Consider the following 11049-nt stretch of genomic DNA (forward strand, 5'->3'; position numbering starts at 1 on the left):
ATGTTTCTATCAACTTGACAACATTTTTTCATTTATGAACCCAAAGTAACGAAAAATTCTGTGTCATAAAAATTCATGTCCCATAGTATAATACTGCCTTTAATTTGCAAAAACGGCTACTGGAAATGTGTACACTGACATGCTCCCAAATTCATGTTCAAACGAAGCGAATTGCAGAAAGCAAGGTACTCTGCCATTGCAGAGTGATTTAACAATTAATTTTCATTCGGAATGTTGAAAATCTCACGCATCTGTTCAGCGGTTTTCCCTTTCAACATATCGGCAATAGTTTGACACATCAAGTCCAAAAGATTTGTGACCACCAGGTAGTGGGCAGCCTTTGTAACTTCAAACAGTATGGCGCGGTCTTCTACAAGAGCTTTCACGAACTCCTCATCCCACGTTTTGACGGCATCAAGCGATACAGTGGGGGCATCAAGAACATGGTATCTGCAATATTGAATAACGCGACGCAGAATCTTGGCAGAAACGAGAGGCAGAGGAATGGTAATGTTGGTGCCCAAGTCCCCCATCATTCTCTTTATGATGCCTGAAGTCGATGCCACCTCTGTTTCCACCTCAAATATTTTGCCATCGCAGCTCTGCAATTTCACAGTATCATTGTTATTATTATTGCATACTTCGTCGGCCATCCACATGGCTGAATGATACATGATCTGAGCAAGTGGACAGATAGACACGATGAAGTCAAAAAGATTGGATTGCTTTTACATAGCCCTGAAGTGTTTTAAAATGTTTAAAAGGTTAGAGGATTCTCTATTATAATGTGTTTTCCAACACTAGATTTATTTGGTAGCTAGTGGTATTAGAGTCTATGGATTACATGTTATGAAGTCTTTAAAAGACTTACTGATTTCCCATTATAAATTGTGGTGCATGATTGTATATAAGCCCAATAACAACAACAAGTGACTTAGGGATTTCCCATTGTAATTTGTGACAAAGGGCACATGATTGTAGTTAAACCCAATAATAATAATAATAATAATAATAATAATAATAACAACAACAACAACAACTACTAGTTTTTCTTAGTTCGGGTTTTCCATGTGTTGCTTTATGTCAAAGCATGGTTTTATTTAAGAAATAGGGATTTCGAGTTGAAATCTATTTTATGTTGTTATCATTATTTTCTCTCGCATTGTCATTATTAACAATAATAATAAATCTATTAGCTAGTTTTTTGAGTTCAAGTTTTCAGAAATCTATTTAATGTGTTATTGTTGTTAGAATTATTTTCTTGTGTTATTGTTGTTATAATTATTTTCTCTCACATTGTCTTGACAATAATAATAAATCTATTAGGTAGTCTTTTGAGGTCATTTTTTTCCAAAGAAAAGAACGCGTAATTTCCATTAATTTCAGAAAATTACATGTTGTAGATGCTAAAATGCATATGCAGTAGTGTGGGTAAACCACTTACAATAACCAATACTTCAGGGAAGTATGCAGATAAAGCCCTCAGACAGGGCATCCAGAAACAGGTTATGTAAACCCCAACAGGAGTATACTCCTACCCTAATAAGCTAAAAAAACAGTAAATAAACGATAGCTCCTGTGGAATGTGCAGAAATAATTCAAATGGCAGCCAAAAGACAGAGGGGAGAGGCACGAAACGGAGAGGCCACACCTCCCCCATCCCCTCAACTCTCCACCAAAGCCCGCAGAAGCAAGTGAAAGAAAACCACCCATATATCCAGAGAAGCCAGTAAAGAAACTAACCAGCAACAACCATAGAAGAGCGGCACGAATCGATGCAGAGACAGACTCTACACACCTCAGATCCCTCAACACTCTCCATAGCTGCAATGGTAACTAGCAAAGGACCAAAAAAAAGAACCCAGCATCAGCAAAGGAGCCCAACAAGTCCCGAAACGAGCTGAGGCGGGTCGGTTCTGGGGGCAGAGGCGGCTAGGGCAGCCACCTCGCCCCCATGAAGAAAGTCAGGCCCAAGTCCCTTGTCCCCGCTCTGCGGCGCAGCACAAAACTCAGAGGCCAAAACCCCTTGCTAAAACCTCCAAATCGGAGGGTCTGTTGGTGCGCAGATACTCGAGGAACTAGAGGAAGAAAACGCTGCTGCCGCTCAGCTCAAAGCCCGAGCCTCGCTGAGGAAAATGAAGAAAAACACTACGCGAGGGAAAACGCAGGAGATAGGGGAGTCGAGGCCGAAATCACGCCGCAGGCTAACTGTACCACAGAACCTCCAGATGCAGCGAGCCCCGGATCCGCAGAAACCACCAGATGCAACGAGCCCCAGCACTGACATCAGACGATGGTAGCCGGAAGGGCGACCAGTACCCCCACCAGTGGAAGCCCTGCCACCGCAGGCTCAGGCAGCAGCCAGAGCCCAGTAAACCCTAGGTTCTCCGCCCTTCAACCATGATGGTCACTCATGCCCGAGTTAACTATTGTTCGTAGTCTTTTGAGGTCATGTTTTCAGGTGAAATCTATTTAATGTGTTATTGTTGTTATAATTATTTTCTTTCACGTTGTCTTTATTTCTAACACTTGATGGAAACCTGTTGACATATCATAACAACCTAATTTCCATTGTCTTTGAAATCCTTACAAGATTGAACAACACCTTATTCAACACCATATTTAGTTTTAATTATTTCATATATTATTTATTTTTATTTTGTAGGAGGTTAAATATTCTACCATTTTCATTTATTCCAATTATCATTTGTAATATAAATTTGATTTCCTTGAATTCCAAAAATTATGTTAAATGGGAAATTTCCTCACCATTTTCTTCTCCATCAACACAAAGTGTTGCTTCAAGGTCTATATTGGGCTTGGTGGGCGGATATAAGGTAAATTGTTTTTTTTGAGATCCCATGGGAAATCATCATGTTAACAAACTTGTAGTTGATATAAGCATCTGCAGTGGCCATTCATGGCTATACCAAGATTAAAGGATAGCCTCCTAGAGAAGACTTAGGTTGTAGGACCATAAATTCGATAAGATATCTCCATGAATGTATTGAAATCATTACGTTTTCCAAGATTCGTTCTAGTTTGATACTTTATCTATCAACAAGTTCTAGCACTATGTGGGTCTGTCCGAGACGGAAAAGTCCTAAGGATTCCATGGTTTCACAGATCATCACATTGATGGAAACCCTAATGTCAATCAATGTGTTTGGGATGAAAGTATGGTTGATCTACGAGGCTCCTAGGGTTTGAGTATTTGGCCTTAAGAACTCCCCTCATCATAAGGTATGATAGCTTGCCAATAACGTGAATAGTTTAAGGATCCTTTCTTTTTCTATTGGTTTTCCTTAGACACAACTCCCTTACCACTTTTCATTAAGTAGGGATATCCTTGATTACTTGGGATAATGATATGCCAACACACATTTTCAATCTCACCTTGAAGATCAAATTCAGGTTGGGTAATTGGTTTCTCTAGGTCCAATCTTTCAAGGTAAGGAGGAACCTATGGTTGTTTGTGAACTTGGTTTGTTTTTAGGTATCTAGAGATTGAATGTTTCTAATTATTTATTCAAAACTTCCTCATTAAGATCTTAAATATGTACAATAGGATCTCCTTTGGTTAAGTTCTTTCTTAATCTCAAGTGAATATCATGGTAATCTAAGGAAGAGATGGATTATGTTGGCCCTAAGTTGCAAGCCTAATAGCTTGGGCTAGTTAGGACGCCTTACCAATATTGGGGGTAGGAATAAGCCATGTAGGTAGTTGTGGTTAAGGATGGCTAATTTGAATGGTTTCAACAATATATAGGGACAAATGTGCTTGTGTTGTTGAATTATGGCATATTGAGGGAATCCAAAAGTGGGACACCTCAACTCTTGTTTCGAAAGTTGATTTTGCGGTGGAGAGGCATCCATGGATGAGAAGGAAAGCATCGTGTAGGATAAAAATATTGCATAGAAGGATTACTAGTCCAATATGAATTAAAATATTGTTATTGATCTTGGACCATGCCTTGAGGTTTTTGTTGCCATGGTTATTTCTGAGAGATGAAACATAATTTCCCTAGTTCCTCGGCTTCTTGGTAGATATATTTTGATATGGAAAGGAAGGACACTTGTTGTTATCTTGGTCCCCACTACATATTATGCATATGTCAATTTCATCCAATGGACACTCCTTCAATAGGTGCTTCCTTCTGCGCTTTACATAATAAAATTTTGAAAGCCAAGTCTACCTATGTTAGTTTTTGTAGCATCAGATGTGTTGTAGCCACGAAATTTGGTGGAGGGTAGAAGACATGTATTCTCCAAAACCCATAAATCGTTTCTAGAAATTCCACCTAGAGACGACGTAATTAAAATAATTAATCAAAATTTTAATGTTTCCTAAGTCTAAACTTAGGAAATATGATTAAATAAAGGGTATTAATTAAGTCACAGTGAGAATATTCTAGAAAAAGAGATGGATCGAGTTCTAGTTAATCTTTACCATTGATTATGTTTTAATCTTGGTCGTTGATGTCTCAACAAGAGATTATAAGAAGAAATTTGATGTAGCTTGGAGAACACACATCAACAGTTCGTTTTCACTCATAGATAGATTTCCAAAGTAGCAACACTGAGTTGTGGGAAAGAGAGCTAGTGAGCTCGAAGCAGTGAGAGAGGGGCAGGGATAGTAAGGCTAGAGGAATATTTTCCAGTTCCAGTGAGTGAACTGCAAAGAGGTAGTAAGTTCCAAAAAGAGACAACACAAAGGCACGCATAGGCAGAGCAGTGCTACAAAGGGGATTATGTATTTTTCTAGGGAGAAGCAATGATTTAGTGCCAGAAGTCGGAGAGAGAGTCGGGAGGCCAGAAGGATCCATCTTCCAGATAACAACTAACCAGATAGTGAGAGGGAAATAATTTCAGAGTTGTGGATGCAGTACTACGTAGGCTAACACAATGACTATGTAGAGGCAGCAAAGAGCAGTCAACTTGCGCCAAGGTTAGTGTTAGATCGCTTGTGGGAGTGATATTTTTCTCACTATATTTATTGCCAGTCATTTCTCTATATGGATTGATATATTTGAGAATCCATAGTCTTGTACTCAGATTTACTACTGCATAATATTAAAACCCTCAGCTGCTGCACCAGTTTTCTTGAGTTGTGTTTTTTTGGGGACTTAATTGGAAAATAACAATGTATTTTGTGTGTGTGCATCTATTTCTTCCTACACTTTTTATTTCTTCTGCATTATTTTATTTATGAAGGTTAGAGTGTATTTGTTTCGATATTTATTGTAACAAACAGTAAATAATTTGTTTAATTAAATTAGCAAATAGAAGAAATAACATTAGTTGTTGCAATAAGATTCAGGGTTTACTGAATTTTCACAGCTTCCCCTTTATTTTTGTTCATATTCAATGTACCTAATTGGGAGCTTGACGAACATAGGATATCAATTTTAAAATATTCTAACATACTTCCAATATCTAATTTTGTAACCCCATCTCTAGATACTCTACTAGCTTTGAAATGCCCATAGATTATATTTGACATGTTAGACTGTGAGTCCCCAGACAATCACAAATTCCAAGACCACGAGTTGTAATCCTTATCTTCATGAGGTATCATCATTATTCATTTATAAGTTGCCAATGAGATATAGAATATTTAAAAGGTCATACTAACGTATTATAAATTCACATGTTGAGATTAATACAATATAATACAAGGGTTTTAAGCCTTTTTCATGAGTTCCCTTGTGTTGAATTTTTCATCTTAATTGTTAACATGGTAATAAAGCTAACGAAGTTATGAGAGGTTGATATTATCAAAGCAAGGCTATGTGATAAAATGAAAATATTATATCAATTTTCAATGAGGTTATGAGATATGATGAAAATATCAGAGCAGGTATTTCTTGTCCTGTTGAATCTTTTTGAAGGGCTTAATAATTTTTTTTCTTTCAAATTTGAATGGGCTAGGTCGAGGTGACCTTTGTTAAGGTTATTGTCGGAAATCCATCCTTCAATTGATCAAATTTTTGTAACCTTGTTAACTATTGAGACCAGAACATCACTAAGATAGGATAGAAATAAATAGGAACAATGTGTAAGAGTAGTCAACTTCAATTGCATCTCGGCATGTGATTGACAATATAAAAATCTGATCAATCCCACTATTGTAAGAATTTTTGATAAATATGCTATTGGGGTTATTTCAGGTGGTTGTGTAGAATGGTGATTATCTCCCTCACCTACACTCAATTACATGCAAGTGGCATCATCATGATGAGAAATATTGTTGTAATGACTACATGTCTATGAATAAAAAAAGAGCTATGAGGATGTGATCCAAACTTAGAGGTGCCAAAAATTAGTAGGAGAGGTTGAGGTGATATTTGATAAGGTTATTGTCAGAAAGGCATTCTCCATTTGATCCAGTACTTGTAACCTTGTAACTATTGAGACCAGAAGCTAATATAGAATTGAAATAAATAGGAACAATGTGTAAGAGTAGTCAACATCGATTGCATCCAGGCATGTGATTGACTATGGAAAAAATTGATGAATTTGATCAATCCCATTACTGTAAGAATTTTTTTATAAATCTGCAATTGGGGTTATCTAGTGTGGTTGGGTATAATGGTTATTATCTCCCCCACCCATGCTCAATTCCATGTGAGTGACATAATGATGATGAGAAATATTGTTGTAATAACTACATGCCTATGAATAAATAAAAAAATTCTTGCGGATGTGGTCCAATGGTTAGGTGGGGAGGTTTGGTCCCCACAAGTCATTTCGTCCAATCCCTGGAAGAACTATGTATGCCTGAGAGCTGCTCCATACATGGTTTTTTCAGTTGAAAAAAGAAAAGGATTTATGATAAAATGAACACCAAGAACTGTGATACAATACATAATATGATCAGTGAAAAAAAAATAGATTATTTGGATTGTCCATTTTCCCACTGTCCTCAGCAACTTGTTTCATATTGGTCCCCATCAGAGCTGCAGTGAGCATTGAAAATGTGAAGATTAATAAGCCAATTCCAATTCTATGAAGCTGAAAAATGCTAGTTTCATTTTTTGTTATACCTCATAAGAAGGGAACAACCATGAGAATGGCATCATGCAATGGCACAAGGATTACCTGAAAAATCCTCCAACCCATGGTGCTTTGTCAATCATAAGCTTCACGCCATCATCATCGATGAATCTTATGAGGGGTACCATCATTGAAATACATGGATGATATGAATGAGACCAAAAATACATGGACACATGTAGGTGCATCACTTGTCTTCATTTAGATGCATTGGAATAGTTCTCCACTAGATGTGATAGGTGGCATATGGACATTGGCTATATGCAAAATGCCATTGTGGCAATGGCATGTAAAGAATGATCCTGGCAATTAGTTGATCTTTTGACAATCATTATTTCAAACTTGCTAAAATACTCGATAATACATATTATTCCATAGAAATCCTCACATATATATATATATATATATTAAAGATTGAAACCATATATCCAACTGTAGGAATTTACAGGGTAAGTTCCTCAGACAGAACACCAAAGGACACCGCTCACAAATAGATCACAGATCAATACACCAGTATTTTGATGTGGTTAAAACCCTCAAAGAGGGAAACAGTCCACGACCTGAGCCAACGCGGCCACTTCAGGCAATTTATTAATAAAAGAATGAAAATTTACATATGCTTCTCTCATAGACGGATTACCCTACAAATGACCCTCCATGCTCTTTAAATAGAGATCATGGACCAATCGGGTGTTAAGCCACGGATCAAGTGCCGGTAATACCGAGGAGAGAATGAACCGTCAGATCACTACATATCGTGACCGTCGGATTGTAAGTTACAAAATGTACATGGTAAAGAAACACACTTTACCTAACTCTATACTAGACCAAGTTGTACTTAACTATTTCCTATGTGTGGGAATATCCTAACATCCCCCCTTAAGAACAACTTGGGATAGGATTGAAGGATTTACAAATATGACACAATAGGAGAAGGAAGGAGGCACTAGAGCCTATCCCCCCTTAGTGACAACTTCCTGAACTCCAACCATAAATCGAATTTTAGTGCACTTCACCTCTGTGAGAGCCTTTGTAAAGATGTCTACAACTTGATCATCTGTTGAACAATATTGCACTACAAGAACATGGTCGTGAATGAGCTTTCTGATGAAGTGCATGTGCAGTTCAATGTGTTTGCTGCGCTGATGTTGGACTGGATCTTTGCATAGCTGAATGGCACTTTGATTATCACACCAAAGTGTAGTCGGATGCTGCTGCTGAAAGCCAAACTCTGACAGGATCTGACGAAGCCACAAGGCTTCCTTACTAGCTTCTACGCCACCACGATATTCTGCTTCTGCTGAAGAAAGAGAAATGGCACCTTGTTTCTTGCAAGCCCATGTAATAGGTCTTGAACCAAGAGTGAACACATAACCTGCAGTAGACTTCCGATCATCAGGGTCACCAGCCCAATCGGAATCAGTGAAACCAACCAATAGAGGAGATGCTTCGGCACTGTAATGAATCCCAAACTGAACTGTACCTCGAACATAATGAAGTATTATTTTAGTTGCTTTCCAATGACTTTCACGTGGGTTTTGCATAAACCGAGCAACAAGGCCAACAGCAAAGGAAAGGTCAGGACGAGTATGGGTTAGATATAAAAGGTTTCCTACAAGTTGATGGTATAAGGTAGCATCAACTTCAGGAGAAGTACAAGTGACTGAAAGTTTGACTCCAGACTGAAAGGGAGAAGGGGTTGGCTTACAGTCTTCCATGTGAAAGTGGCGTAGAATATCACAGGCATACTTGGACTGAGAAAGGGAAATACCTTCCTTGGATTGCAAGACTTGAAGACCGAGAAAATAATGTAAGTGTCCTAAGTCTGTCATTTCAAACTTCCTCTTAAGGCTAGACTTCACATGGTTTATAAGGTTGGGATCACTGCCAGTCAGGATAAGATCATCAAATAAAGAAAAAGAGTGATAAGAGACTTGCCCACTTTCTTGGTGTAGACAGTATTGTCAGAATGACACCTAGAGAAGCCAGATTCTAAAAGAAAGTTATCCATTTTGGCATACCAAGCTCGAGGAGCTTGCTTGAGACCATAAAGGGATTTCTTAAGCCGACATACAAGGCTGGAGTCTGTTTGTATAAAGCCAATAGGTTGTTCCATATAGATTTCTTCATGCAAGTCCCCATGCAAGAAGGCGGATTTAACATCCATCTGATGGACTTCCCATTTGAAAGAAGCAGCAAGGGAAAGAACAAGGCGGATAGAGTTCATTTTGGAAACAGGGGAGAAGGTTTCAATGTAGTCAATGCCTTCAACTTGTGAGAAACCATTAGCAACAAGACGAGCTTTATGTTTATCAACTTTCCCATCTGGTCCATACTTGGTTCTGTAAACCCATTTGCATCTAACAAGTTTTCGTCCCTTTGGTAGAGGAACAAGATCCCATGTATCATTTTCCAATAATGAATGATATTCTTCATTCATAGCTGCTTCCCAATCTGGATGGCCTGAAGCTTCTGCAAAGGTGTCAGGATCATAATTCACTGAAGCTTGAGCCAGTAAAGAAGAGGCTCTCTCGAACTGAGAACGTGTACGTCGCTGATCTATAGGATCACCGGCAAGATCACCTGCTGCATCCCAAGTAGCACGGACCCATTTTGGAAGCTGAGGAGCTGAAAGAGGATCCTAAGAAGGTGGGGGAGGATTTTCATCCTCGCTTTCATCATCTGAAGAAGAAATATTTTCAAAAGTAGAAGAGATAGGGAGAGGTGGCACATCCGCCGAACTAGGCTCGCAGGTCGATATATTTTCATCAAACTTTACATCTCTTCTAATGATAACATTTTTAGACTTAAGTGGAATAAGTCTATATCCTTTGACATCTTTAGAATATCCAACAAAGATACATCTTTCACTCTTAGATTCTAAAGCTTTATGTTTCTCATCTGGAATATGGGCCCATGCTTCACTTCCAAAAACACGAAAGTGACTTACATCTAGTTTGATTGAGCTCCATGCTTCTTCTGGAGTGATATTCTTTAAAAACTTAGTAGGAGTGTGATTTATTATGTAATTTGCACAGTTAATTGCTTCTGCCCAATAATTAAGACTAAGTCCTTTAGATTGAAGCATACAATTAGCCATTTCCTTTAAGGTGCGATTCTTCCTTTCAGCTACACCATTTTGTTGTGGAGTATATGGAACAGTATGTTGCATTTGAATTCCATTCTCAGTGCAAAAGTTGATGAATGTGTTTTTAACATATTCTCCACCATTATCAGATCTTAGCTTAAGAATTTGATGTCCAGATTTTTTTTCAACAAAGGTCTTAAAGGCCAAGAACATGTTAAATACTTCACTCTTGAGTTTTAAGAAGTATACCCAAGTGCGTCTGGAGAAATCATCAATGAAAGTTAAGAAATACTTGTAGCCAGAGAATGAAGCAACTAGAAGTGGACTACATAAATCACTATGCACGAGCTGTAAAGGGACTGAGGCGTGCCAAGAGGCACGTTTTTCAAAACTGTCCCGATGATGTTTTCCGAGTACACATCCGGAACAAACACCATCTCTGCAAGATACCATTGGAAGACCTGTCACCATATTTTCTTTACATAGATTCTAAAGAGAGCGATAGTTTAAGTGACCAAATTGCTCATGCCAAAGTTTGCTCACTTCATCATTATGAGCAACAAATACTGAGGGAATATTTGATGACCCAAAGTTGTGAAACTTATACAACCTTGTAGAATCATCAGCAATGCCAGTAGCTAAAATCTGTCTAGGATCTCTTAGGTCCTTAATTACAACATCGTGAGGTGAAAATTCAACGATTTTACCTTCACTTGAATGGGTTATCTGATATACATATAGAAGGTTGCAGGATAAGGTTGGAACACATAATACATCATTAAACTGACCATTGTCTAGATGAACAGTTCCAGTCCCTACAACACCAAGAGATCTATCATCACCAACATATATATTTTTGGTGTTACAATCATTTAAAGAAGAAAACATGGCTTTGTTTTTGGCCA

The 11049-nt window shown here is 38.1% G+C and overlaps 1 pseudogene; it reads right to left on the reverse strand.

Annotated features, from left to right (window-relative positions):
• Nucleotides 1-215: 215 nt before the first annotated feature.
• LOC149252008 (uncharacterized) lies at nucleotides 216-659 on the reverse strand (annotated as a pseudogene).
• Nucleotides 660-11049: the final 10390 nt, after the last annotated feature.

Source organism: Pinus tabuliformis, chromosome 7 (assembly GCF_031772625.1).
Source record: "Pinus tabuliformis cultivar Carrire ecotype Pingquan chromosome 7, CPIR1, whole genome shotgun sequence".
Classification (NCBI taxonomy): domain Eukaryota; kingdom Viridiplantae; phylum Streptophyta; class Pinopsida; order Pinales; family Pinaceae; genus Pinus; species Pinus tabuliformis.